Consider the following 18,009-nt stretch of genomic DNA (forward strand, 5'->3'; position numbering starts at 1 on the left):
TGTCTGAGGTACAGCTGGTAAAAATTTTTTCCCACATTGTAGATTGTCTCTTAGTTCTGCTAATTGTTTCTTTTGAAGTACAGAAGCTTTTTAGTAAGATGAGATGGGATCTTGATTATTATATATTTAGATGTAGATTTTTTTTGATCGTGGCTAGTTGGGGTTCTATATGCCTCACTTATCTGTATGTCTAATTCTTCCCTTCTGTTTGAGAAGTTTTCTGTCATTAATTCTGTGAAGAGCTTTTTTAGGTCATTTGCATTTTCTCCTGCTTTTTCATGAATTCCTATCAGTCTTATGTTATTTTTCTTTGCATCGTCTAGAAGTTGTTGGATTGATTTCTCATGATCCTTTACTGTTTTTGAGACACCTCATTTTTCATGGTCACTGACTGCAATCCTATCTTCTATATCTGAAATTCTATCTTCGCAATCTTTTATTCTGTTACGTACACTTTCAATAGAGTTTTTAATCTCCTGGATATCTGTTTGAATCTGTTTTATGGGTTCCATTTCTTTCCTCTGTTGGGCATTCATTGTTTCCATTTCTTTCTTATGCTGAGTCTTCATGGCTTCTATCATGGTCTTGAGCTCATCTATTTTTTTTTGTCAGTTTCTACTCTAGAGTCTTGAATCATGACTTCCATTTTGATCATCATCTCTCTGGTTAACTGGGAAATTATTTCTGATTTGAATTTTTCTAGAGCCCAATTGATCTGTTTTGTTACCTCCTGTGCTATGGGTCCAGGGTGTCCTGCTGGTTCACTATCAGACTTTTCATCCTCATTTGTCCTACTGTTTGCCATTGGTGAACTGGAAATCTGTTTTTGTGTCTTGCTTAAGTGTTTTCTCATTTTTATTTTTGTTGTTGGGTTGTCCTTCTTTAATTTCTGGATATTACTTAAATCTTCCTGATATAGTTGTGTTTTAGCTTTTGAGTTTCTAATGACTCATAGACATCCTCATTTTCATAATATCAGAGAAAACAACTCTTTAAATTGATCACAACCCTTTATCCCAATTGATACATTCAGCAGCCCAATAGGATCAGGAACAGCTTGCACACTGACCACTTGTGGTAGTCATTAATGTATCACCTTTAACTCATGTGAATTAAATTAATATCAAGAAGCAGCCCATAATATGTTTGCAGTGACTATGCTTTTCAATATAGCATCTTTACCATTTAGGAAGGGGGGGTTAGACTGAGTTAGGATGAGAGGAGTAGATAAGTGAAAGAACTGGAGCAGGTTTGAAGTGCATCCAGAGGATGTAGAATTACCTTACTACCTTTTCAAAGCTATTAACCTCAGGGGGGATAGAGAGAGTGCAGGAATAAGGACAAGAATATATCCCCTTAACAATAACAGGCGCTTGCCTTCCCTTGAAGGTACAGAGCCATGAGTGAGGTAAAATGACTGGAGAAAAGAACACAAAGAGAACTCCCCCCCAAAAAAAAACAAAAAGTAGTAAAAGAAGAAGTCTGAGTTAGGGCAGGAGCTGGATTAATAAGGGAGATGAGGGATATATGGTGGAGCAAGAGCCTGAGTTGGAGAGAGAGGACAGAAAAAAGAAAGAAATTTTAGGGTGGAATGAGGAAAAGAAAAAAAGAGAGAAAAAAAAAAGAATTTGAGGGGCCTCTTTCAGACTATGTCTCTGTTCTCATATTATACCACATGTACAGCCATATGCAGAACTGAATCCCCTGGTGTCAGCTAGCCAATGGCAGTTCCCCATGACTGAGACTGAACTCAGTCCACAAGGCCTAACTTGAGTTTCCCAACCCTCACGGTTGACCTCCACTCAGTTTTATTACAGGTTTCCCCTGCCCTTTCTTTAAAGATGTTTAAAGTCGGGAGCTCAGAAAACTACCCTTCATGAGAGCCTATGTCTCTGCAGAGTTGGTCCAAGGACTGGCCCAATCAGGAGGTTTGAGAATGGGGGGGGTCATGGGGATGTTTCAAGGGAGCCCACGCAGCTACCTTCCTTACTGGGTCTGGTGGCACGCAGCCCAGGAGGTCGCGCACCCCCCGGGTGATCTCAGGCAGGCAGGCAGTGAAGAGACCCCCTCCAGGGTCTTTGGGTCCTTACTGGGTCTGGTGGCGCACAGTCCGGGAGGTCCCACACCTGCTGGATGATCTTAGGCAGGCAGGCAGTGAAGCACCATTGGTACTTTGATAGAACTTGCTTTGGGTAATATAGACATTTTAACAATACTGATTCTTCTAATCAATGGACATGAGCTGTCTTCTCATTTTTTTGTGTTACATTTAATATTGTTCATCAATGTTTCATAATTTTCCTTATAGTGATATTTTATCTCTTTAATTAAATTTACTTCTAGATGTTTTTGAATATATAGTAAATAGTACTATTTTCTGGATCTATATTTGTGGTGGATTAACTAATGGTCAATTTGGAAGACCCAGCTGAACTGAATGAGCATTGTTCTGGGTATGGAAGACCCACCTGAGGATTGTTGCCAATGGCATAACAAGAGAACTAGAGGGGAAAATCATTTGCCATTGATTTTCTAGGACAAGCTTGTTATGGCTGGTTTTCCTAATGTGAACTTGCCTGTTGTCATCAGAGCTCAGGTCCTCTCTATTGCTGGGAATGGCTGCTGTCAAGGTAGCTCTCATCTTCACCTTGAACTTTGCTTCCTGTATCCAGTGTGGATTCCTTAGCCTGGTGGCACAAATCATTTACTTCACCAGTGAAGGCTTTCTAGCTTCCAACACTAGCCTTTGGGCCTTTCCAGTGCGATCTTGGTATGACTTGCCTGAGACATTGCTGCGGGTTCTAAGCCCCTTGCTGGACTCCTTGAAGACACTAGATTGGGCTCTAGGCTGCTAGCTGGACTTGTGTGGGACATTGCCATGGGATTTAGGCCCTTGGCTGGATTCTTTGGGTCTCTAGTGTGTGGACAAATCTCTTTCACTCCCCTGCATTTGACTTTTTGGGTGAATATCATAAAAGAATCCTATAAGTTGTGTGTCCTGTATTAAATCTATTCCCTTGCAAACCCTGACTACAACAATATTTTAACTATTGACTAATTTTCAACTATTGTTAACTAATTAACAATTAACTATTGATGTGTAGAATTTTTTGTATGTTAGTTTTGTATTCTGTAGACTTTTAATTTATTTCCAATAGGTTTTTAGTGGGGTTTTCTATGTATAAGATCATGTCCTCTATAAACAGTGACAATTTGACTTTCTACTTTCTAATTAGGATGCTATTTGTTTCTTTCTTTTGCCTGATTCTCCATCTAGGACTTCCTGTACAATGTTAAATAAAAATAATGAAATTAAGCTGGGTGCCTGTAATCCCAGCACTCAGGAGTCTGAGGCAGGAGGATCTCTGTGAGTTTGAGACCAGCCTGGGCTACATAGTGAGTTCCAGGGCAGTCTCAACTACATAGTGAGCCCCTGTCTCAAAAACAAACAAACAAACAAAAATAATGAAATTAAGCAGCCTTGGCTTATTGCAGATCTTAGAGAGAAAGCCTTTATCTTTTAGTCATTCAAGTAAGATATTTGCTCTATTACATATGGCCTTTATTGTGTAAAGGCATGCCCTTCTGCAGCTAATGTGTTTAGTATTTTTATCACAAAAAGGTTAAATTTTATCAAATGCCTTCTCTGCATCTATGGAGATTATCATATATAGTCTTTCATTCTTTGGTGTGTTTTATCACATTTATTGATTTGTGTATGTTGGATTATCTTTGCATCCTTAGGATGAATCCAACTTGATCATACTGAATAATCTATTCAGTGTGCTGTTATATTCATTGATATTTTGTGGAGGGATTTAAATCTATGTTTATCAATGATAGTGGCCTACAGTTTTCTTTTGTGTGTATGTTTGTGTCCTTGTCTGGTTTTGGTGTCAGGGGAATGCTGGACTTATAGAATGAGTTCAAAAGTATTCTCTCATTCATTTTTTGGGAACAATTTAAGGAGGATTGGTATTAGTTCTCTTTAAATGTTTGATAGAACTCAGCAGTGAAGCCATCTGTTCCTGAATTTTTCTTTGGTCCAAGACTTTATTATTGATTCAGTCTCATTACCTGTTTGGGGTTTCTATTTCTTCGTGACTCAATCTTGATAAGGTTTGTATATACAGGAATTTGTTAATTTCTTCTAGGTTATCAAATTTTTGGCATATATTTCTTCAGAATAATCTCTAATGCTCCTCTTATGTTTTCCTGTGGTGTCAGTGGTAACTTCTCTCTTTTCACCTCTGAGTTTATTTACATGAGTATTCTCTATTTTTCTTCATTTAGTCAAGGATTTGTCAATTTGTTTATCATTTTGAAGATCCAGCTCTGTTTTATTTATCTTTTGTATTTTTAAATTTTCTATTTTATTTATTTCTGCTTTGAAAAGATTTAATCTAGGGGCTTGCACATGCTAGGCAAGCACTACCACTATTAAAACTCCAACTTTATTTTGAGGCAGCATGTTTCTTGCTAAGTTGTCCAGGTTGAGCTGAAACTTGAAATCCTCCTGAGTACTCCCTGGGATCATAAGCGTATATCATTGTTCTTGACATTAAATTTCCTTCTTTAATTTTTATTTTTTGGATACATTTCTTATTTAAGAGTAAGTTTTGTGTTACTACAATGAAATATCTGAGACAACTAACTTATAAAATAAGAGAGGTTTCTTTAGCTCCTTTTTATATGTTCAAGCCTATGGTGCTTGAATTGCCTCAGTTCTGGAAAAGGCCTTCTTAGCTATAGTTACATCATAGCAGAGAAGTGTGTGTGTGTGTGTGTGTGTGTGTGTGTGTGTGTGTTTGTGTGTGTGTGTTTGCACACATTGTCTGTGTAAGAGCTCATATATATATATATATAGAGAGAGAGAGAGAGAGAGAGAGAAAGGGAGAGGGAAGAAGAGGAATGAAGGAGAGAGGGAGAGAGGGAAAGACAGACAGACAGATAGACAGATACTAGAGTCTCATATCCTTTTAATGACATATACACAATAACTAAAGACACTTTCAATAGGCTACAGCTCCTAAAAGTTCTATCACCTATGAATAGTGCCAACCTTGTGACCAAAGGTTTTTTTTTTTTGGATACTGGGGATTGAACTCAGGACCTCGCACTTGTGAGGCAGGTGCGGTGCCACTGATGTACATCACTGACCCTTCAAAGTTTTAAATATATAGACCTCTGCCTGACTTTCAGTATCTAAACCATCAGTAGTCCTCTTCATTTAAAGTTGTTGACAGCTACTTGTTCAGGTCTCTGTGGACAGAACTTGCATGGGTCAAGATTTAGATTAGATGAATTTTGGGTTTTTTTAATGTTGTGAACCTACAATCTTGTAATATGAATATTAGTCAACTTTGAGAAACTGATAATCACTTGCTAGTGACAGAGGTAGGTCTAGAAAGCTGTGCTTTTTTAAAATTTTTGAGATGAGGTTTCACTATGTTGCTCAGAATGGTGTTGAATTTCTGGATTCAGATGGTCTTATTTCAGCCTCCAAAGTGGCTGGGCCTACAGGCATGCCATTGCACCTTGTTTAGACAGCTATTTTATATTAGGGTTTTATTGTTTCTATTTTAAATGAGACTCGTATTTTTTTAGTTCAATTTTTTTATTCACCAATAAACTAAAAGTCTACCTCTAAATGTTTCTTTATTGTGTATACTTTATCTGTTAGCAAAGCTGTATAAAAGGAAAGTGAACCCAGTCCTCATGCATTGATTGTCTTCTTGACTATTTGCAAATAATGAGGTTTATAAATTTCTTTGTCACATACAATCACATGAAACCAACCACACAGATTATTCTCTAAAGATGTGTCTTGGTAAGATATTTCAAATACATTTTAAAGAACTTTTACTCAGAAACAATTGTGATACTATATTTGAAGCATTCAATATGAACAACATTACTGAGATTTCCAGTTTTTCCGTTGTATTTAATCATTTTCCATAGACATTGTTCAGAATTTACCAACCAAAAATTCCATCTTCTACTGGATGAGTAAGTTCAAAATCAATCTTCCAGGGTGACTCTCACCAACTTGAGAGCTGGACATGTGACCAGAAAGGAGAGCTTGTGATCTCATTGCTTCATTGACTTTTAGTGGGAAAGGGATTGACTTATGTTTCTAACTGCTATTGGATATTGGCATAGTAGTTTGAAGGATGATAGGAGTAGAATAAATCTGTCAGTTCCACTGTTTGGCTCTAACCATTGCTACCCTATTTTGCTTTCATTGTCATGATTTGCTTAGTGTTCTATAATTTGGTTGTACCAAATGTTTTCTGTAAAGGATGGTGCAGTAAATGTTTTAGATTTTCTCATTAACATAAGCTTGTCCTCAATTTTTTAACAACCACTCTTAGCTTTTAGGAAATACAAAAACTGGCTGTAGGCCACATGTGGTCCATGGCTAATAGATTGCAACCTCCTGGGCTATATTATAGTTTTTTTAAAAAAGCAGTTCCTTAGTAGTAGAGTTGTTTGTGTTTTTCGTTATTTCAAACAATACTACAGTAAAAATGCAATACTTATCCCTTCATTTATATGTGCCAAAGGAAACTGAAAGTGGTGTCAATAGTTGAAGCATATTTACATTTAACAATGTGACAGATATTGCCAAATTATGATATATATGATATATTCATATTTGCATGAATAGTGTAGAAGAGAACAATTCCCTGCACTCTTGTAGAAACTTCATTTTATCAAACTTTTGAATTTTTGCTCATCTGATGGATAAAAGAATAGCATCTAACTTTTTAAAATTGTTTTTTCCTCATTCCTAGAAGCATCAGGAATCTTTTCATATATTTAACATAGGTTTTCTGTGAATTTTATATTAATTTGCCTTTTTGACTTTCATAATTTGTAGGAGCATTGATCCTTTTTCTGTTTTACCTGTTGCAGAATTTCTAACCATTCTGTTATTTGTCTTTTAACCTTACTTTAAGAATTTCATATTTTCACTTGAGTTCTTTTATTTTGTGATTTCTAGGGGTATTTTGTTATGATGTGGATATCTTTGTTATTAGATTAAAAGTTTCTGTAGTAAATTTGATTAAATTCCTATCAGAGTTTATTGTAGGGAGAATATTAGTTTCAAGCAACTTGTTTGCTTTTTTGGTCTTAATTTGTTAGGAAATAGCTCAGTCTATGGTTCATCTATGGTAACTGTCTTACCTTTTAGAGGTTATGCAATGTCTATAACTTGTTTGTGCTAAAATGGTGGCTACAAGCCTGAAAATAAAGTCTGGAAGTAAAGTGGGAACTATGAAAACCAGGCCTATGACTAGAAATTCATGGCAGAAATATAGGTCAGCAGAAGACCTTGAATATGAATGAGTCAGCTCTGAGAACAGTCTTCATGGAATGAAGCTGATCAGCAATAGAAGTAAACTGATGGAATTCAAGGCTTGGAACTAGGGACAGATGCATATAATCAGGACAGTTTGTATCCATATATCCTCATCCTATGAATTTACAAGTTTTTAAAAATTCATTAGTTTTATTGGTGCATTTTAGGTACACAATATGCTGAAATTCATTATTGGAATTTGTACTTTTACATAACATATTTTGGTTCTTACTTTTTCTCCATTCCCCTGTACTCCCTTCAACCCCTCTACCTTTCCCTATTTACAAAGAGTTTATTTCCATTCTTTCCTTTTCTCATATTTATTCCTTTCCTTTCCTCTACCCCTCCCATTTCCCATTCCTTTTTGGACCTTTTCTTCTTATTTTACATTATCTATTATACATTATGATTATTATTTACACTTTCAGTTTTTCACAGCAGAGAAACTGTGCAGTATTTACACATGTATGCCCTATTTATTTCACTTAAAAGCATGGCCATGATGTAGATAGATTTAACTATAAATATCTCTAGTTTCTCATTCTTTTTTTTTTTGAGAGCAGTGTATTTATTTTATTTTATTTTTTTCTTAAATTATTTTATTGGTACATTTTAAGTATACAATACATTTACATTCATCATTGGGGACTTGAACCTTTACATGATGTATCTTGGTTCTTATTTTTTCCCTATTCCCCTGCTCTCCATTCAACCCCTCCACCCCTCTATATTTGTAAAGCTTTGTTTCCATTTATTTCTTATCTCATGTTTTTCCTTTCCCTTCTTTCCTTTCCCCTACCTCTCCCACTTCCCCTATCTCCTTGGACTTTTCTACCTATTTCACATTATCAGTTATTCATTTTAATCCTTATTTACACTTTCAGCTTTTCATACCAGAGAAACTATTTGGAATTTACACGTGTGTGTCCTACTTATTCCACTTAAGAGTATGGCCTCAATGTATATCCATTTAGCTATTAATGTTTCTAATTTCTCATTCTTTATGGCTGAGTAATACTCCATTTTATTTAAAAAAATCACATTTTCTTTATCCAGTCTCCAGTTGATGGACACTTGGGCTGTTTCCAAGCTTTAGCTATTACTGTGCTGCTATAACCATGCATATGCATATATTACTGTAGTATGAGTCTTTTAATTATTTTGGGAAGATACCCAGTAGAGGAATAGCTGAGTCAAATGGGACCTTTGTGCAGTTGAAGAGAATGTGTATTCTGATTTTGTGGGGTGGAACACTGTGTAAACATCTGTTAAGTCCATTTGTTCAAGAGTTTGGTTGAGTTCTAATATTTAGTTGTTTATTTTTTGTCTAGTTGACCTATCTATTTGTGAGAGTGGGATATTGAGGTCTCCCACTACTGCTGTATTAGTGCTTATTTGATTTTACATATCCATTAGTATTTGTTTTATATAGTTGGGTGCACTAATATTTGGTCCATATGTATTTATGATTGTCTTTTCTTCCTCTTGGATTGTTCCCTTTACAAGGATGTAGTGTCCTTCTTTGTCTCTCTTGGTTAGTGTTTGTTTGAAATGCATTTTATCTGCAAATGGCATAGTTAATCTTACTTTGTTTTGGGTTCCTGTCCTATTGAATATTGTTTTCCACTCTTTAACTTTCAGTATGTGAGTTTCTTTTTGAATTAAACATGTGTTTTGTGTGCAGCATATTGTTGTGTCTTTCTTCCTGATCCATTATGCCTATTTCTTTTGATTGGTGAATTTAGAGCATTAACATTGATGGTTATAAATGATATATATTGATTTATCCGTGTCATGACTTTTTTCTTTCTATTCTCCCCCTTTATATTTAATTTCTTGTTGTGCCTGTGGATTCATTCTGCTGGTCTTCATGGGGTTGTGATCCTCCTTGTCTTTTCCTAGGACATTGTTTAAAATTTTTGGAGTGCTGGTTTGGTTGGTATTCATAAAGTTACTCAGGTGCTCTTCATCATGAAAGTATCTTATTTCTCCAGTGATCTTGAAGGATAGTTTTTCAGGGTACATCAATGTGGGTTGGAGGTTGTTTTCTTTTAGAGCTTGAAATACTTCACTCCAGGCTCTTCTTGATTTGATAGTTTGCCTTGAGAAGTCTGCTGTGATTCTGACAGGCTTTCCCTTGTATGTGATTTGTTCTTTCCTCTAACTGCTTGTAGTATTTTATTCTTCTGTTGGGTTTTTGGAATCTTAATTATTGTATACCTAGGTGTTGATTTTTTTTTTATCATGGCTAGTTGGAGTCTTGTGTGCCTCACTTATCTGTATATCAAATTCTTTTCCCCTGCTTGGAAAGTTTTCTAGTATTACTTCTGTGAGCAGTGTTTTTTAAACAAATTTCATTTGCACTCTTTCCTGTTTCTGCATTGAGTCTGATCAGTCTTATGTTATTCTTCTTTGCATCTTCTAGCAGCTACTGGGTTGATTTTTCATGGTTCTTTGCTATTTTTAAGAAATTTTTCTTTTCCTGGTCACGAATTGCAATCTGGTCTTCTTCTATATCTGAAATTCTGTCCTCACATTGGCTCATTAAGCTGTGTAAATTTTCAGTGGAATTTTTAAGCTCCTGGCAATCTTTTTGCATCTGTTTTATGGATTCCATTTGTTTCCTATGCTGGGATTCCATCATGTGCCTCAGATCCTCTATTTTTTTTATATCTGTATCTGCTCTAAAATTATTAATCATGTCTTTCACTATGGACTCAATCTCTGTTGTTATCTGAGAAATTATTTCTGATTGTATTTTTTCCAGATCCTCTTTTGTTGCCAGTTCAGAGAATCCAGGTGGTTGAGTATCTATCTTGTTGCCTTTTGGTGTGTCCTTGGGTGATCTGGAAGTCTAATTTTGAGTCTCGTTTTTGTGTCTTCTCATTTCAACTGATGAGCCTGCTGTGTTTTTGTTGCAGTGACTCGTTACTTATCTAGTGGTCTTCAGTTCTCAGCAAACCTCAGAGAGGCCTTCTGTCTGCTGTTTACCACTGTACTAATTCCTGGTTTCAGAATGGTTGCCTTCTTAATTCCTGGCCTGAGCTATTGTCTGGATAGGGTTCTGGATGTGGTCTGCACACACTTAGGATGGTATCTGGGTTTGCCTCTTGCTGGGGCCTGCCTACCTATGTAGCTCTTGTCTGGGAGGGGCCCTAGGTTGGACCTGGCCACTTGCTTGCTGTTCACAAGGGCTTCTGGCTGGTGTCTGAACACACTATCCAATGGTATCTGGCCTGGCCTCTGGCTATGCCCTCTGCACCTACACAGCTGTTTTCTAGGTGGGGATTTTACACATTTTACAGGTTTACAATCTCTTGTCCACAGTTTAGAAATCAAAGAAGTTGTCAAAATCTAGAGCTAAAAAGTTGTCAAAACCCAACCTAACTGGATATGAAACTATATTTAAAGTCTTTATCCTACTTTGAAATTTATACATACTGCTGCATAAATAACACACTAGTTATTTATCTTAGGTTGTTCCTCCTGGACCTACTAGAGGGTATTGTATAATATCTAATATTACTCTCTAGAATATCTTCTTCACTCTCTAGAATCCCCCGAATTCTAAATTCTGAAACATACCTGGCTTCTGTAATGAAATTGTGAACTTATAATAAATATGTTACCTGAAGGCCCAGATAGAAACAGCTCCCTCCTTTGGTCTTTGTTTTCTAATTTTACTTTCTAACATCCTTTTCAGTCATTGTATTGCATATGCATTTTCTCTACAAGCTCTCAAAAAACAAATTTTTTGGCAATAAGAATGCAGAAGTCAGGCTCCAAGAGGACCCGCAATAATTGTTGCCCTTGTATAGGCCCCTCCGAATTGAGTCAAAGCTGCTCTGTGTGCTCATTCAGAATAGGGCAGAAGTGATGAAGTGTGAGCTTTGAGGGTAGATTATAAAAGGCTTTTCAGCCTGTGCCATGGTTTTTTTGATCTCTGGTTCTCTAGGAAGCCACTGTCATGTTGTAAGAACACACAAAGAATTGTAAGGAGAGGTCCAATAGGAGAGAAACCAGCTTACAGTCCTGTGAGAAAGACCCCTTGGAGTGGATTCTTGAGCCCCAGTGAAGCCTTCAGATGACTGACTGGAGCTCTGGCCAACAACTTGACTGCAATTTCATGAGAGATGCTGAGTCATATAGATAAATCAAGTCTTTCCTATTACACAATTCATAGAAACCATTAGGATGATAAATAAGTACTGTTCTTTAATCAATGAGCTTTTGAGTAATTTGTTGTACAGAAATAGACAACTAATGAAATAACTAATAACAAATGAATAATTGATTAATTTTTTAAAGTTTGGAAATATTTTTACTTGATGCCAAAACTAATGTCGTATTTGATTCCTGCATTGCATTTCCTAAATAATTTTCATATTGACTACATCTAGTGGTATGTCATTTATCATATTCATTTTCAGTCTCTCCTCTCGTTCCATCTTGCCTCCAGATTGCTAGTATAATCTTATTTGCAGGAAACTCTATTGTGTGACTGTTTGGATTCTGGTCCAGAAATAGTTTTGGATTGACTGTTATTATGTAACAAACTATCTACCACTAGTGTTTTGGAGCAAGGACAATTGACTTTCTCATGATTCTGTTGACAGGTTAGGCATTTCTACTGGTTTTGTCCAGACTTCTTCACAGAGCTGTATTTACCTGGTGGGTCTGCTGGAGCTAGAGAGTCTTAGGTGGTCTTGCCCTCAGGTTTAGGACCTTGGATGGGATGTTTGGAAAATTGGGCCCTCCATCTCCATGTAATCTCTCACTGATATAGAAAACCAAGTATTTTCCATGCTTGCTAGGTCTTAAGAAAACAAAGATAAAAGCAATAAGGAGTCTTGAGGTATAGGGGCTGGAACTTTCACTTTGTCACCTCTGTAACATCCTGACAGCCTGTCAGAAGGCCAGCCCAGATTAAAAGGAGGAAAAAAAGCAGTAAATTGACATTGTAAAAGGGCCAGTGGCAGAGGGAGAAGTGATTCACTGGGTGACATTATTTTAATGATATACCTAGCTTCATTAAGAGAAATTATAAATATCAGTTTATAGGTTTGCAGTAGCTTCGATTTCTGAACACATGGTCATGTGTTCCAAAACAATCAATTCATCAAACATACATATCAAGAATCTAATATGTGCTGGACATAGGGAAACAAAGCATATAATCCTTTACTTGAAATAAGAATCATACTTTTTCCCTAGACTTCTCAAATTCAGCCCTTTAAGGTCAGGAATTGAGTGTTTCATATAAACAAAGCAACAGGTATTTCTTGAGTAGCTTCAGTGCTTAGGATTCTGCTATTTATCTGTGAGGTATAAATGTGTCTAGGAAATAAATATGGCAGCTTCTGTGAATTACTGGTGATCTCTGCAGATGTGTTTGAATTCCACACTCTGGGCTACAACATCTGCCCTCAGGGAGTTTGATAGGGCATCTGAGTCTTACTTATCTCTGTCTGCCTTTTCCTGTTACATATATTACCATATGGGCAAGATGCCAATCTCATGGATTAAAATAATTGTAGTAGGTGGCAGAAGGAGATTTTGGCATTGTCTGTAGTCTATGTGCAGTAAATAAGATATAAGATGTAGAATAATATAAGATATAATAATGTAAGATATAATATAAGATATAGCACTAAAGATATAAGATATAGAATAATAGACTGGGAGAGATAATATAAATCATCTGGTCATCCTTATTAAAAGATAAGAAAATTAAGACTTTGGATGTTAAGTGACATGCTCATGTTAAAATATTTTAGCAAAAGAACTGAAATTACCCTGAGAATTCTAATTTGCTCTCTGCAGTTATGTCCACTAATGTCTGTCATCTCAAAACTGTATATTTTTTTCTCATTAAGTTTATTGGTACATTTTAGTTGTACAAAATGATGACATTCATTATTGGGAATTTATACCTTTTCATAACATATCTTGGTTCTTATTTTTTCCCATTCCCCTGCCTTCCCATCAACACTTCTACCATTTTTTCCCTTTCTTACATTTTTTCCATTTTCCTACTCCTCCTACTTTCTCCTCCCCTTTGGATTTTTTTCTTACTGTTTCACATTATCTATTATACATTTTGATTCTTATTTAAACTTTCAGTTTCTCATGGAAGAGAATCTTTTTGGTCTGTACTATTTATTTCACTTAAGAGTATGGCATCAATATGCATCCATTTAGTCATAAATGACTCTAGTTTCTCATTCTTTATGGCTGAGTAGTACTTCATTTTATTAAAAAACACATCTTCGTTATCCAGTCTCCAGTTGATAGGCAATTGAGCTGTTTCCAAGTTTTAGCTATTACAAACTGTGTTGCTACAAACATGGGTGCACATATATCACCGTGGTATGATTCTTTTAATTCCTTTGGGAAGATACCCAGCAGAGGGATGGCTGGGTCAAATAGGACCTCTAATCCTAGTTCTTTGAAGTATCTCCATCTTAATCAGCACAGTGGTTGCACCAGTCTGCACTTCCACCAACAATGGAAAAGGGTTCCTTTCTCCCACAACCCCACCAGCATTTGTTATTGATTTCTTACTAGCAGCCATTCTTCCTGGGGTGAGATGGAATCTCAGCATTGTTTTCCTCTGCATCCCTCAAATGACCAGTGATGTTGAACATTTTATCATATTTTTTTTTGCTATTTTTAATACTTTGTCTGAGAAATGTCTGTTGATTCACTTGCTCATTTTTGGATTGGGTCTTTAAATTTGGAAGGTCCAATTTTTGTAAGTTCTTTATATACTCTAGATAGTAGTCCTTTCTCTGAGGAACAGCTAGGAAAAATTTTTCCCACATTGTAGGTTGTCTCTTAGCTCTGTTGGTGGTTTCTTTTGCAGGGTAGAAGCTTTTTAATAGGATGAGATGCCAGTTGTTGATTCTTTGTGCTAGTGTCTTTGAGTGTTCTACCTAATCTATCTTCCAGCAAGTTTACTGTTTTTCTTTTTTTATTTATTGATTTTAGTAATACTGATTTTAGTTTAGTGCATGGTGAAAGATAAGTTTCTAGTTTTAATCTTTGGCAGGTTGACATCCAGTTTTTCCAACAGTTTATTAGAGAGACGATCTTTCCTCCACTGAGGATGGTTAGTTCATTTGTCAAAGATGAGATAGCTGAGTACATCTAGAGTTGTTTCCATAACTTCCAATCTATTCCACTGATCTTTGGGTCTGTTTCTTTGCCAGTACCATGCTGTTTTTATCACAGTGGCTTTGTAGTACAGTTTCATGTTGGGGCTTGTGATGCCCCTGTCATGTCTCTATTGCCTAGAATGGCTTTTGCTATTCTAGGTCTCTTCTGGTTCCAAATCAATTTTTGGATTTTTCTTTCTAGTTCTGTGAAGTATAGTGTTGGAATTTCAATTGGCATTGCATTGAATCTGTATAGCAGTTTTGGTAGTATGGCCATTTTCACTATGTTGATTCTTCCTACCCAGGAGCAGGAGATGTCTTTCCATTTTCTTATATCCTCTTCAATCTTTTTTTTCAGAGTGCTATAGTTTTCAATGTAGAGGACTTTTGCTTCTTTTGTTAGGTTGATTCCTAGATACTTTATTTTTTACAATGCTATTGTGAAAGGAACTGTTTCCCTAATTTCTCTCTCAGTGAGTCTATTATTTGTGTACAAGAAAGCTATTGATTTTTGGGTGTGGACATTGTATCCAGCTACTCTGCTAAAAGTGTCAATTAAGTCTAGAAGTCTTTTGGTGTAGCTTTTTGGGTTTTCAATGTAGAGTAGCATATTGTCAGCAAATAATGACAGTTTAACTTCTTCCTTTCCTATCTTTATTGCTTTGATTTCTTTTTCTTGTCTAATTACCATGGCTAATGTTTCCAGAACTATATCCAAGAGGAGTGGTGATAGCGGGCATCCTTGTCTTGTTCCTGATTTTAGTGTGAAGGTTTTCAGTTTTTGGCCATTTAATGTAATGTTGGCTGTTGGTTTTTCATAGATAGCCTTTATTAAATTGAAATATAGACCATCTATTTCAATATTTTGTAAGGTTTTTATCATGAATGGGTGTTGAATTTTGTCAAATGCTTTTTCTGCATCTATTGAGAGGATCATGTGGTTCTTATCCTTGACTTTGTTAATATAGTGTATTACATTAATCGATTTACGTATGTTGAGCCATCCTTGCATCCTGGAATAAATCTGACATGGTCAGGATGTATGATCATCTTGATGATCCTCTGTATTCTGTTTGCTAATAACTTATTAAGTATTTTTGCATCTATATTCATTAAAGAGATTGGCCTGTAGTTCTCTTTTTTAATTGTATCTTTCCCTAGTTTGAGAACCAAAGTGATAGTTGCTCCAAGGAATGAATTTGGAAGTATTGCTTCCCTTTCAATTTCATTGAAAAGTTAGAAGAGTTGTGGCAGTACTTCTTCTCTAAATGTCCTGTAAAATTCAGTAGTGAATCCATCAGGACATGGGCTTTTCTTTGTTGGTAAGTTTTTAATTAAATTTTCAATTGCACTGATAGTAATTGGGGTGTTTAAAATGTTTTTATCTTCCTCATTCAACTTTGGTAATTCATAAATATCTAGAAATCTGTCCATTTCTTCTGTGTCTTCCATTTTATTAGAGTACAGGTTCTCAAAGTAGATATTAATGATCCTCTGGATTTCTGTTGGATCTGTTGTGAGTTTGCCCTTTTCATTTCTGATTGCATGGATCTGAGCCTTTTCTTTACTTTTTTTGATAAGGTTTGCTAAGGGTTTATCAATTTTATTTATTCTTTCAAAAAAACCAACTCTTCAATTCATTTATTTTTTGTATCGTTTTCTTAGTTTCCATTGCATTGATTTCTGCTCTAATCTTTGTAATTTCCTCTGTTGTTTGAGCTTTGGGTTTTTCTTGTTCTTCTTTTTCTAGGAGTCTAAGATTCATTATTAGGTTGTTTATGTGAACTTGTTCTATCTTCCTAGTGTGGGCATTCAGCGCTATGAATTTTCCATGTAAAACTGCTTTCATTTTGTCTCATAGATTCCTGTGTGTTGTATCAGCATTTTCATTTATTTGTAAAAACTGTCTGATAACTTTTTAAATTTCCTCTGTGATCGATTGATTTTTCTGGCAAGTGTTGTGCAATTTCCATGTGTTTGTGAAGTTCCTACAGTTTCTTTTGCTATTGACCTCCAGCTTGATTGTACTGTGATCTGATACTATACAGGGAATAACTTCGATTCTTTTGCATTTATTCAAACCTGTTCTGTGAGCTAGTATGTGATCTATCTTGGAGAATGACCCATGTACAGCTGAAAAGAATGTATATTCTGATTTTGTGGGGTGGAACACTCTATAGATGTCTAATAAGTCCATGCATTCAAAAGATTGGTTCAGGTCTAGTATTTCTTGGTTGATTTTTTTGCCTAGATAATCTGCGTATTTGTGAAAGTGGGGTATTTAGATCCCCACTACAATTGTATTAGTGCTTATTTGGTTTTTCATGTTACTTAATATTTGTTTTATATAGTTGGGGGCATTTGTATTTGGTGCATATATGTTTATGATTGTCATCTCTTTGTCTTGAATTGTTCCCTTTACAAGGATGTAGTGGCCTTCTTTGTCTCTCTTAATCAGTTTTGGTTTGAAATTTACTTTGTCTGTGAGTAAGAGTGCTACCCCTGCTTTTTTCTGGGCTCCTGTTGCATGGAGAATTGTTTTCCACCCCTTCACTTTCAGTCTATGGGCTTCTTTTTGCATTAGGTGTGTTTCTTGTATACAACATATTGTTGGATTATGCCTCTTAATCCATTCTGCCAGTCTATTTCTCTTGATTGGTGAATTGAGGCCATTGACATTGATGTTTATTACTGATATTCACTGACTTCTTATTGTCATGTTATTGTCTTTTTATTGACTCTTTTTAATTTTTCGCCCTCTCCTTTTAGTTTCCTGTCTTGACTATTTGATTATGCTCTGTTCGCCGCATGGTGTTGTTATCTTCATTGCCTTTTTCTAGGATATTGTTTAGAATTCATTGTAGTGGTGGTTTGCTATTCATGAAGTTTCTCAGGTGTTCTTTGTCATGGAAGTATCTTATTTCCCCATCCATTTTGAAAGAGAGTTTTGCAGTATACATCAGACTTGGTTGGAGGTTGTTTCTTTTTTAGGACTTGAAATACCTCACTCCAGGCTCTCCTTGACCTGAGGGTTTGTGTTGAAAAGTCTGCTGTGATTTTGATGGGCTTTCCTTTGCATGTGATTTTTTTTCTTTTCTCTTACTGCTTGTAGTATTTTGTTCTTCTGTTGGTTTTCTGGGATCTTGATTATTATATGTCTAGGTGTAGATTTTTTTTTTTTTATTGAGTTTATTGGTACATTTAGGGATACAGTACAGTTACATTCATTGTTGGGATCATGTACCTTTACATGGCAAGTCTTGATTCTCATTTTTTTCCCCTTACCTCTGCCCTCCCTTCACCCCCTCCTCCCCTCCCCATCTACAAACACTTTATTTTCATCTTTTCATTCTCTCACATTTTTTTCTTTTCCCTTTTTGTTCTTCCCCTACGTATCACACCTTCCCTACACCTTTAGCTCCTTTCCTCCCATTTCTAAATGTCAGTAATCTTATTAGAATCTTATGCATTGTTGCAGAATATTCA

This window comes from Fukomys damarensis, unplaced genomic scaffold (assembly GCF_012274545.1).
Source record: "Fukomys damarensis isolate Sample0158 unplaced genomic scaffold, DMR_v1.0_HiC HiC_scaffold_2, whole genome shotgun sequence".
Taxonomy (NCBI): Eukaryota; Metazoa; Chordata; class Mammalia; order Rodentia; family Bathyergidae; genus Fukomys; species Fukomys damarensis.